We start from the raw sequence: 14026 nt of genomic DNA on the forward strand, positions 1-14026 counted from the left end.
ATTTTTACAATAATTTAATGCGAAAATAAGCGAATATAGACTTTCATTTAAGTTAAATTTTTCAACTGATAATTGATAAATCGCGTAAACATTGAAAATTGTTTTCGTTGATTTCATATTTTAAATCAATATTTTTTAAATATCGGATCCATAAAATATTAGTGTTTATTTATTTTTTAAATATTTAATGATTTTAAACTTAAGTTATAAAATGAATTGATATAAATTACATTTAAATTGTCATTGGTATCTGTTTTTAATGTAATATTAATGCCGCAAAAAATAAACATTAACTTTTATAATATATTTTATTCCACTTTTTCCCTCCAAAATTTGAAATGATATCGTAATTATTTTTATAATTTTTATAAAAAATTTTTTAAAAAAATACAAGTTACATATAAATAATTATCTCGTTGAAACGAACAGATTTTTAATGGAACTAAAAAATGAACAGATTTAACACATTTATCACAGATGCATAGAAACACAGGCTTCGATTCATATATTCCACTCTACTCCTTGTGGATCGACAACCCCAATCAATGTTTTTGTACTGGCAAACTGACCCCAAGATATATACGTATTTGTATTTTACACTATTCAATAAGAATTAAGAATAGAAACGAGTCCGTTACACAACGGATACATCTCATTTTTTATATTCACTCAAATCCCGACAATGAAAAATGTTTCTTACTCATTGTCTCTTCCCATATACAGATCGACGCCGATGAAAAAAAAAATAATGTTTAGTAGCAGGTAAGCCCGGTGTTGCCCGGGCAAAAAATAAAAAACGTTAAGGTTATTTCGTACTTCTAACCTTTCTATTATATTATGTTGTAGTATTTGATTTATATTTACAAAGGTTATATTACGTTAAGAGGTTATCATATCGAGTGCCTACTCTAACACATTTTAAAAATTCTTTAAATTGTGTACAGTAGAGGATTAAATAATTTATAAAATGTGTTAGATGGTGACTTGGTGCGATAAACCCTTACGTAAGATAACCTTTGTAGTTATATAAATCAAATACTATAATAGAGCAAACATTAAAACGAAAAGAGTATATAGAGTTTGGTTATTTCAGCCTACCAATGTCACGTTTACCGCAATACTGTACTCGGATAGTATGAAATGGCACAAATTCAATGGTCAAGTAGACAGGAATTAAAAATATATCTTAAATTTTTCAGATATTATAATATTTTCTAATATTAACTCTAAGAAACTGTGCCATTCACGGCCGAATATGAAACCGTAATCTGCCGTAACCGGAAAAAAACGGACCAAATATTTAAACTCGGCACCCTCGAAAACCACTTAAATCATATTTTGTGCTGACCGGTAACCTTATATTATGTAATTTTCCTATTCAAAAGCCACCGTACTGCTGGTCCGATAGAAAGAAGGAGCTGTTGCAGAAGGGAGTCGAAATTAATTCGACCAAAAGTAGTCGCTGACCGCCTCCCAGAAGAGAGGATGGTCAACGACTACTCATTAATACCGGTCTACTATTAATAATTGAAAACTGATCCGTGTTGGATGGGTTGTGATGCAGGTAATCGAAGTTGCTAATCTTAACGTCCGAAAGATTTCGTATGATTTGTTTAAAATAAAAAAAATCTTATAAAAATGCTTGAATAATTGCTTTTATGTGATAATAAATTTTTTTAAAATTTTGGCAATAGATTGTATAAACTATACTTCCCGTATAGTTTATACAATCTATATTTTTGTGTTTTCGTAAATATTGCGTTTATGAAAAATTGTATGTTTATACATTCCCATTGCCGTCACCTATCTATCTATCTTTTCTTAATCTCGAAAAAGGAGTTAGATAGATGAAAGTCGAGACCAGATGTGGAAAACTTAGGGCAGAAGGCACAGATTAACTATAAACGAACTTTAGAAACGGTTTAGAACGGAAGTAACGTTACTTTGATTCAAAAATTTTTCCCAAACGGAGTTAGACATATGACCGACAGGAAACAGTATGATGTACTGTACAGGGGCAAAACACTACTACACTCCATGCAGGAAAGTGCTATGCCATTGTCGCAGTAATTCAGTGAATATTATATATATATATATATTTATTTATTTATTTAAAATTATATTAAGTTAATTATTTTGTTAACTTTTTTGCCAATAGATGACGCTACGTGTAACTCAGAAAATCGAATGTAAATAAAAATTAATTAATTTATAGAAATGCGATCGATATTTAGGGGTGGGATGTACGACATGATCTAAATTAGAAGTTTTTGAACGTAACTATCGAGTTTCGTAGCAATTGGTCGAACGGCATAGGCGTGTATAGCGAACAAACAAACATCCTCACTTATATATATAGATAAATCTGTATCATTTTACTTAAATTTTCTGTAATGTAATCTGTTATGGAGCTATAAAGAATGAAGACAAAACAATTAAATGAAATGCGGTGTTTATTTACAAAATAAATACATCGCTATTCGTTATTTATAATTTGATATATTTTTGAGGGTTCTATAAACTTTAATTATTAATTTAAGTTATATTAACATGTGAATTACATTGTAATGTGCATATCTAAATCATGTCTATTATGTTATTTTTAAATAAACATTATTATTTTATTTCAATTAAATGTTTTAAGAAAACGTTGTAAACATCTAAAATAATATTAATACCGTGTAAGTGTATGTAACATAAATGTAATTTGTATCGAATATTTAATTTTTAGAGTTAGATTACGTAAAGGTATTACATTATAACTTTAGTGTTTGTTTCTGTGATCAATTATTTATCGAGATAGGAAATAAAATAACAATAAATAAATAAGTAAAAAGAAATTGTACATCTTATACTGTATAGGCTGTAACTGAAGAACATAGGTTATATACTAAATCAGCAGAAATAAAAATTGCATAGTACAGTATTTCTATTCTATTATTCTATTCCTATTTGATATCTTCGAATGACAAATAACATCGTTAGAATTTTTATTAGAGACAAATTTTTTAGCTTGTTTTCAAAGTCTACCTGTTTCGATTCAACGACAATTTATAACAAGCTTTTTACAGGATATTTAGTACTTATGATAGAGTATTTTATATGAAATATACTATATACTGATAACTACGATAATTCAGTCGACACGCAATCGACCGAGTGGCTGCGAGTTCAAATCCGGTTCCTTATGTGATAAGCTGACATTTACCACTGTGGGTGACCCGAGTATGATTCCAATCCTCATAATTTATCATGATACTATCTAGAGATCGTTCATCATCCTATAAGTAGCAACTTTTTCTGGCTAACTCCATTGCGGTCAGGCCTCTCTTAATAGACGAAACTGCTCTTTTCGTAAGCTTAATATGGTGATATGTCAATTTTTAACAAACCACTTAATCATTCAATGTTAGTGGAACATCTGTTACAGAAAGAAATCATTCGATTAGAAATATTTCCAAAATTTCACCAATATTTTGGTGAAATTTCTTAAAACATAGACAATAAATAAACGTTATGTATATATATTATAAATTAATTAAATCAGATATAATGGACATTGTTTGAAAATACAACAACAATATTTAGAATTATTAAATAGAAAATAGCTAACAAGAAACAGTTATGTGCTTCTTATTAGCTATTTTCTATTATGATTTTAATTAATAATCATCTACCTCCATTCACTCAGAGCAGGGCATCCTTTTTCTATTTGACGGCCACATTTAAAATTTTTAATCTGACGCGAGCCGCACACAAGAGAAAAAATATAAAAAAAAAGTAGATAAATCACAATTATTTATTCATATATGATTATAAATTAACATAAATGTAATTAATTTAACTTCTTGAACTGACGTGAACGTAATATATCCGGAATATTTGGTTGAATATTGGTCACTGCTAGTTTTAAATTACTTTTGATATGAGTCAGTTATCTGATTTCTCGTTTTACTTTTTACTAGAGCAAATGGCATAAGAGAAGTAAAAGTTATTATCAACATATTTCAGACAATACATAGGCACAGTATATACAACAATATCTATTATAACGGATGTGATGCTAATAGAAACACGTGTATACTTATTAAAGAAAGACAATAAGGGTATATTCATTAAACAAGAAAAGTCCATTATATCTTACCATAAATAAATGTTTCTTCTGAAGCCACGACAGCTTTGTTCCACTCTGAAGATTCTGTGAATTTGTGATTCAATGCTTCTTTTAGAATGTGTGGTATGAGAAAAAACATAGAAGCTTTTTATTTGACTAGTACTCCTAAGTTCTACATAAACTGTAAATAAAATATTTATGAGGTTATCTAGCGAAAAATAATAGGATATGTAAATGACAATCGCATATTCATATCAACACTACTTTTAACTCAGCTCAGGACTTTTGAATTAAATTTCATAAATGGCATTATTTTATGGAAATGTAAGAAAAGTAAAATCCTTAAGAATAACGATAACAGTACGTTTATATAACTTAACGAGCAATTATTTATTGTGACATCGTCATAATTCCGGGCCTTAATTTTTAATCATATTTTAAATTTATTTCATTTAAAATATATGCTTCCCATCTCAAATTATTATTAATGTCTTGTCCCTGTACATCATACTTTTCCTTTAACAATGGACTCGGCGGGTCGTCTATTAACAGAGTAGATTTCGAATTGAAATAACGTGACTTTTGGTTTGCATCTAAGATTTTATATAGTTAATCAGGGGCTCCAACCCCTAAGGTTTCTATATCTGGTTTCGAATTTCATCTATCTAACTCCGTTCTCGAGATTAAGGAAAGACAGACAGACTGGCGGACGGACGATAGTGAGAATTTATAGATCTATAATTTTTTCTCAAATTGCAAGCCCAATAATAGTGTACAGCAATATAGCAGTTATTATATTTTGTATATTACGGATGAAATCAAACGATATTTATTGACAATCAGAAACGTCTAATTTCTATGTAATAGAAACAACTTCAAGGTAACTGATATAAAGTAATTTAAATTAAATAAATGTAAAACTGAATACAAAAAAACGAATTAAAGAGATTACATCTATTCATTTTCAAACATGCAGAAATCATTTGATTAAAAAAAAATGTTTACTGTTCTTAAAATATGAAGCAAATAAATAAGCATTACAAGAACACATACACATTAATATTAAGTTACACTCAAATAACATGCGAATGCTTAAGGCAATAATTGTCATTTTGGTTCTTATGCATGTATATTGTATTTTTGTGATCTATTGCATTGTATTATTTTTAATTATACGGTATAACGATAGAAAAATATAAGAAAGTCTCTGGTGCCGAAAAACAATAACTACCAAATTAACCAAGTATTCTACAGTAAACAAAAATAACATATCTAGCAACAGACAAATAACTTGTTATTAAAAGATCTGAAAGAAAGGAACCTACAGACATGAAAAATTTTGACAACAAACAGAAAAAGACACTGATTACTTTTGTGATCGAATAACATTCCTCATACTTATCGAACACAAAAATCAATTGTGTTCATAGATTGCTAATATACTCCATTTAGCCTTCATGACAGAATCTTTATCAAACATATTATTAAAGAAACACGCAGAAATCGTAATTTATAGCTAGTCTATTTATTTTCTAAAGTAGAAAACACATGAAACATCAACAAAAGAAATTAAGGAAATACATTTATAAAAGCAAACAGTATCTGTGTTCTTGTTAACGACCTATATCTAGCATTAATAAAAATCAAATTAGAAAAATCATTCGTGAAAAACTATCTGTTTGAAACTCCTATTCCACAAGGGTTCATAGTATAGGTGCATCCTAAATGCTATTTTAGAGAATGTACTGAGATTGAATAATCATCATAAACTAGATCATTTTTTTAAAAGCCAGATAATATATTTCAATGACATACCTATTTCTAGAACAATAAACTTTACGAAACGTACGTATTTCAAATATTACCAGATACAGAAATCATACAATGAAAACATGGGTCAAGTACTGTTGGACAATGTGATGATACTTTTGAGACGAATATTATTAACATTTTAAAATGTTCTACCATGCGTAAAGGTTCGATTTATCCAAAAATAACTATTTTAGTTATTAATATGCGGTCAAATTTTAAAATATTTGTAATAAATTGATGAATTGTAACTTATTAAATTAACATATCATCATACATCTTATCATATTAATACTGTTTTTAAATACTTATTTATTCGTGTATATATTATTTTATATAATACAGTATCTTATATCAAAATTAAATTTTGAAAATAATTTTTCCTAACAATTTAATAATAGTAAATGGTAACAAACGTGAAAACTAATGAGTTTTTAAAATTTATTTTCATTAAACTTTAGTGCATATGAAGGGATAAAGGACAGATTCATTTAATAATTGTTCCTGAAAAGATCACTTTTTATATACAAAAATTAATAATAAACTGAAAATGTAAATGATTTATTTAGTAACATGATTTAAGTAAATTGATCGTGTGATCAATGTCTACGGCACTAAACAATAATTTCTTATTAAGAAAGATCAAACTTATTACTAGAGAAATTATTTTATGTCTATAATAACTGACAGCTTTTTTTACCATTTCCTTTTAATAAACCATTTTAAAACGTTTTTTTAACGATTAATCTTTTAAAATGTATATATTGATATAATTAACAATACGAGAAAGTAAATGTTAATTTAAAAGGACTACTTTTAAATCTAAAAGCTTTCTTCGGATGAAAAAATTAATGAAATTACATTTACATTGCAGAAAATGTAGTTGCACTTTAATAATTAATTTAGGAACTTTCTTAATATAAATAATGTTCTGTGTAGAAAAATAAAAGAATTTTTTTATGATACGACTTTGACTAGTCTATTTAAAATTTCCATCGCATATGCTACATAAGACACATGGAAAAAACTTGTAAAAGAAATCATTTCTGTAATAAAAGTATAGTCTTTCTATCAAAATTACAACTGTTTAAAATGCTTATTGCAATTATAAAATTACAAATTGTACAATTATTGATTATTGAAATTACATTAAAAACTTTCAGTAAATTCGAAGTTCGATATTTCTTTATTGATTTTGGAAAATATCCTTAAAATAAAAATTGCAAATACATATTAAATGACCCTTTTCTATTATTTTTTAAATTTAAATCATCTTTTAGTTTTGTTTTTCTCTTCAGTAACGGAATTTTAGACAATTCATTTTTCTTTGCTAAACTTTTAAGCTATTATATAAAGAAAAGAAATAAAAATTTTTCACTGACTTCACAATTGAATTTTTAAATTTCATCACACTAGAGAATACTTTATATGTGTTTCTTTCTTCTTAAAATCATATTATCTTTTTAAAACTCTCCATAATTTGATATTTAAAATGTTATTTATGACAAATCAATATAACTATTGAGTAAATAATTTTTATTAATATAACTTAAAACATATTTAATAACAATTAAAGTAATAAGCTGAACAATACAAAAGAAACGAAGGTAAATAAAAATATATTATTTAAAACGATAAGCATATTGCTCCTAGGATGTAGTTACTTTTTTCAATCTTTCTACGAATCTTTAATTGAACATTAACGTTAATCTTTAAATAAGGAGGATGAAGTAATTTTTGCAAACTAAACATAAAATTCCATACGTTCCTGTTATATACATTATTTTCTTTAAAATGATTCTGCATTTATGTAATGATTTAAAGTCCCTACGACAAATAATCTTTCAAATTTGATAAGGTGCTAAATAGTTTTAACTGCTTTTACCTCTATGTTCTTAATCTTTTACTTTTTTGTTTTAATATTGTCTACTTGGACCTTGTTTATAAAAAGGACTTATTACTTAATCTTTATTTTTACCTGTTCATATAAAAATAAAGATTAAGGGTTTAATTTTTCTGACTGTCTCAACGCTCAGTCGTCCTCAAAAATTTACAGTTTAAACAAATTTGTCTGTTTAAGAAAAGCTGAAGCTAGTTGAAGTTACCGGAAATGTTGCAATTATTCTGCACTCACGATGGCAGTATTTGCTTTTCAATTCAGATGTTTTCAAAACTGAACTCGTGGTTTTATTTCCAAGGAAATAAGACATATCGGAAAGTCCATTTCTGCCTATAATGCACGAGTATCTGGAAGATCATTTATGTTTTAATCTATAATCTATAAAATCTATTTGCGCCTTCCTCGAATCAAGTGACATTCTTTGGCATTCCAGTGATGGTGAAATGCTGTATATAGTTTTATCTTGTTCAATAAACATCAATGTTGTCGTCCATTAGAGTTAGGAAATGGTCTGAAACTTGCTAAAACGAATAGAAAAGGCGTTCTATTTGAGTTTCATGTTGCTCTCCTGTTTTGTGATAAAACTTATTTGCGATAGTAGCGCACTTTGAAACAAATCGGCAGCATCTACTACATTTACTTCTTCGGATTTCATAGTCTTAATGAGGTCTTGTGTCTTGTATACAATGATTTTCACGACTTTCAGAGAAACAATAAAATCAAAAGATAATATACTATGTTTTTTGGATCATAGCATTTTTATAGATTTTTTAATCACATGTGGAACTTGAACTACAATCTTCAAGAGCACGTAAAGACACATGCAATAACATTTTGATATATCTAATGGTCTGACGAACTCTGCATGAGCTCCCCCTAGTTTTCGATAAACTTTGTAGCTGGTATGCCATTCGTAGGTATACCACTAAGCCAAAAACTTTAAAATATTCAAGTAATATATCTTGGATACCTGTAGCAGTAGCACAAAGGGGATGAAAACCCAGGACTATTCATAGGTATTGCCTGGGTGTGAAAAAGGGATAGGAAAGATTAGAAGAGTTGAGGAAGGCGGAAGGTGAAGAAAAAGTAAGATAGGATAGATGGTGAAGTAGGAAGACTCGTGAGCGCCTGCATCGCATTTATTAACAAAACAAAAAATAATATACAAAATATATACAATGAATACATAAATTACAGATATCTTGGATACCAAAAAAGTTATTTCAAAATTCAAATTACAAACAACTCAGAGGTTCATCATTATGACTAAGCTATCACTTAGACTCTAGATAGTTTAGTCATTTCTTAGAAAAAAAATTGGAGCTAATAATCCAAACTTGGTGGGCATAATGAAAATCCTTACCTTACTTAAAATATTAGAAATAATTTATGTAAAGAAGGGTATTTTATTTTGTGTAGGAAAATATTTTCATAGTAAACTATCAGACAAAATATGAGAAATATAGAAAAATGTGTGTTGGGTTTCCATTTTAGAAAATTGTAGACCTAAAAATTCCCACTCTTCCGTCCGTCTGCCTTTCCTAAATCTCGAGAACGGAGTTAGATAGGTGAAATTAAAGACCAGATATGGACAGGAAACCCGATTAACTATATTAGAACCTCCGATTTAGATCAGAAGACGCTTGAATTTAATTCAAAAATTTTCCTAATAATTTTAATGACACATAATTTGATTGGATAAATAGAAATGAACTATTTTGAATTTTTTTTAAATCTATGCAAAGGATTAGACATGAATTCACTCATTTGAAAATATAGAACTAACTTATATAAATATAACCGAGGGGTAATTTTATCGGTGGTATATAGCGGTTTTAATAAAAATTTATGACGTGATAAAGTAATTTTGTTAGCAAATTTGAAATTTTATTTTTATTTTTAAAGTTTATATAATTATCGAGAATGTATATCATGCGTGATAATTATATAAACTTTTATAATATAAGATTTATAGTAGGTTTAATATGTGATGTGATGTTTAAAATGTCATTTAATCCAATAACATTTTAAGACATTTCAGTAAAAAATATTATCCGAAAAAGTTTGAACTGTTGATACGGTCGTTATACAGCATTCTAAATCTAAATCCAATTGATTGAATTGTGCGTAAGGATGCATTTTAATATGACCTATTCTAAATGTAGATGAGGCGTCGACGCAACGAGACTAACAATTTTCCTATTGGGAAATATCAGGTATTATATCCCAAAGTAAGAACTGAAGCTATTTTTAGTCATTTTAGATAACAAGAATGTTATTAAAACTAGCAGAAAAGAGGAGGATGCAAAGTGATGAAACCCAGTGGATGAGATGCAGATAATTTCTATTTTCATTCAGAAAATTAATGGGTTTTTTCATAGGAATACGATAATAAATCAAACTCGTTTTCTTTTTAGAATAAGGTTTTTAGTTATGATGAAAAATGGAAACTTGTTTATGTAAAATTATGCGAAAAAATAAATATCATCTTAAAACGGTTACGTCAGTTTAAGAAATCGCAAGACTGCATAACAATAAAAACTATAAAATTGATTTTTCGTAGAAACGCTATGCTGTCATATGTTCTTGTCTTAGGGAGAAAACAATAAATCATGCGCTTTCTGTATTACACTTCTCGCGTAATCACAATCGCTCTAAAGCTTCAATAAAATTGTTCATTTTTGTTCTATTTTTTGAGTTCCTATTAAATAAAGTTTTGGGTTTTTTTTAAGTAAACTGAAATACAGTTAAACTCAAATTGTAATAAGGATTGGTTATTTTTTATATTGATTTGATATAAACAATCATCAAAATCTTTTTTCTAACAATTATTAACAATTTTGTTTTCAGATTTGTATTCCTGTTTAATTTCGATTGAGATTCATTTGTGTATGTTTAATAATATTTAATATATATAAAAATATAAAAAGTAAACATACTTAATACTGAATTTTAATAATTAAAATGAAACGTTCAGAAAATTTGCTGCATGAAAAATATTAAGATTCTAGTAAAAATAGTTTTAAATCAATGCTAAAATATTAATTTATAACAAAATCTTATATATAAAATTCTCGTGTCACAATGTTAGTTACCTTACTCCTCCGAAACGGCTTTACCGATTTTTACCAAATTTGATATGCATACTCAGTAGGTCTGAGAATCGGCTACTATCTATTTTTCATACCCCTACACCATTTCCCCCCTTTCAAAAATATATTTATATATGGATTAAGGCTTTTATGTCCAACAGATGGCGCTAACTTCCGACGACCTAAGTTTGCTTTTCTGTGAGGCATTCTGCTTTTCTGTGAGAATGGACTGAAGCAGATCATTTTCTATCTATCTATATAAATAAAATATAACGTTCGTTTGTTCCTACCGATTCCTTTGAAATTTTGACACAACGTTGCATTCGAATACGCACGTGTTTTTATATAATATACATGTCGAAATTCCCCCCAGTGGGGGGAGATGGACGGGATTAAGGCTTACCGTGAAGAACTCGGCTTCTATTATACTATTTTACATGCGGTTTTTTGCGTTTTTAATTGCGTTTTAATAAGTTACGTCAACAGAATATACACTAAAAAGGAATTTTTCGATATTTCCCAGCGGGAAAAGTGACGGGATTAAGGCTTACTGTGAAGAACTCGGCTTTTATTATACTATTTTAGATGCGTTTTTGATTGCGTTTTAATAGGGTACGTCAAGAGAATGTACACTAAGAAGGGATTTTTTGAGATTCCCCCCACGGGGAAGTGTTATACATTTATAATAGATACATTTTGAGCCACAACAACGCGTGGCCGGGTCAGCTAGAAATTACCTAGAAATAATTTATATGGCAAAACAACGTTTGCCGGGTCAGCTAGTATAGTTTTAAATATCTTTATATTTTAAAAATTGTTAATGCAAAATAAGTAATTTATTTCACAATATATGTTATATATGCTGGTGTTCTAAAGCATTATACGACTGCTAAATTTATACGAATAAGCAGAATGTTAATATCGTAGGTGTAACATATAATAGGGATAATGTTACTAATACATTATCCCTATAATATAGAAGAAAAAGAAGAACTGCAAATTTCTGTTTACTTATTTTATTATTAATGACAGACATACTATTCTGTGTACACACAATACGATGCTTGAAAATGTAGGAACCTGTTTTGAGCATATGCTTAAAGAGTTAATAAACAAAAATGTTGATGAAAACAGGGTCTAAATATATTAATGAATACAATGTATTCATTAATATTTCGTAATATCACCTTTAGCTTTCGAATTCGCTTTGGCATGTTGTCGATTAGGCTTTGAATAACATCACGACTAATACTGTGATGCAATACACAAATGATTATTTCTTTCAGTTCCGTTCTGTTGAAGAACGTACTTTCTGAATTTCGAGAGCAAAGAGACGTTATGCATGTGCATTTTCAATTGAGGTTGAGATCAGATAAATTTTTAATCTAATCCAGTACTTTATTTCCAATTCTGAGAACAGCCTTTGTATCTGGAAGAGCGAAATGTCGGATAATCGTTTATTTTAAAAGTATTAAATCCTATTAAAACCAGAAATATAGACTTACCTGTCTACATGCGTGGCAAGGTGCCAGATCTTATTGAAAAATATATGGCTCCAATTCAAATGCATCTCTGGCTGTGTTGACGACATTATGTCTAACAACAGTTTCATACTGATTCGAATTTATTGTGCAATTCAAGAAATAAAGCCTTCCAAAGTCATTACAAGTGATTGCATCCGAAATTATTACTGAAGGAGTGTACTTTTTGGATCTCAACAAGCATTCCAAGTAATATCTTTCGTCCACTTAGTAACATTCCAGTTGAGGTTTGTTACTGATAATGAAAGTCTTTCGTCTGATAATATAATACGTTGGCACTGTTCCGTCGTCCAATTGTGTTGACTTTTGGCTCGTGTCAATCTTCCCTTCTTTATTTTCTGTGTTAGTAATGGTTTGGCCTTACATGCAAAAATTCTTGCTTCAGAGAGCCTGTTGAGAACAAAACATGGACTTGTGATCACTGTTCTTGTTGCTTTCCGCTGCATCATTAATTTTTAAGACGTAGAAAATCGAATTTTTTTGGCTTAAACGGCATAGAATTTTGTCATCCCTTTGGAAGGATGTGCATGGCTGCCCACTCCAAACATCTTCATTTCGACGTTGCGACTAACAGTGTAAGTGTTAAGTCATTGAGTAATTTGAGTCATATCCAAACCTTTGTGTAAAACTTCGATTCATTTTTTTTTTCTGTGTCAACTCGCACATTGTAAGGTTACTGTAGCTGAGCATACTGTAAGGTTAATTGTCAACACAACACTCGAACAGCACAAAGTAGTAGCTGACATCAAAATGAGCTATGCGTTATTCACTTGTATTAGTATAATAATGTACTGTACAATATGGATAATGCAAACCTTTGAAACACTGCTATGCTGGTTTAACATTTCATAGCCGTTTAGGTTATTGTACTCAACCCTAGATTTAGCAAACAATATGCATTTTTTATATGCATTCGTGCAATACTTTAAATTTCAGTATATTTATAATTAAATAACTAGGCAGACCGTCACTTTATTGCTTACATTTAAAGAAATTATTCCGAAAATACTTTCATTCATTACCACTACAGTTTTGTTTTAGAAGAATGATTGTTGTTCGAAAGATTATTATAATATTTAATGTTTGGTAAATTATCATATACTACATTACAATTGTCAAATCATTTTAATTAAGAAATCATCATCATACATAACTTAATGAGTTCGAATCCAATCCTGACCTATGAAAAATCCAATCTTGCGATTATATCAAGATATAGTATATAGGGCCTATAAATTAAAACGATTAAATAATTTTTGAATTATTTGTTGAATAATTATTAAGTAAATTAAGCAGTTTTATTTTTATTAAATAAAATTACATTTTTACTTTACCATTAAGGAATATAATTTTATTTCTATGATTATTTTAAGTATGAACAATTGGAAAAAAACACTTCTATATTTTATTTTAATTTTATGCAAAAGAGAAAAATATCCTTATTAATACATTTACTGGATTATTTTATATAAAAAGTATTAAAAAATTATATTAAAAAATAAACAAAAAATTAGTAATTTTAAACGGATTTTGAAATTTAGTAGCACAGTAATATATTGTGGCAGATCTG

The sequence above is a fragment of the Centruroides vittatus genome, unplaced genomic scaffold, assembly GCF_030686945.1.
Source record: "Centruroides vittatus isolate TY-2023 unplaced genomic scaffold, ASM3068694v2 contig_1035, whole genome shotgun sequence".
NCBI classification, from domain to species: Eukaryota; Metazoa; Arthropoda; class Arachnida; order Scorpiones; family Buthidae; genus Centruroides; species Centruroides vittatus.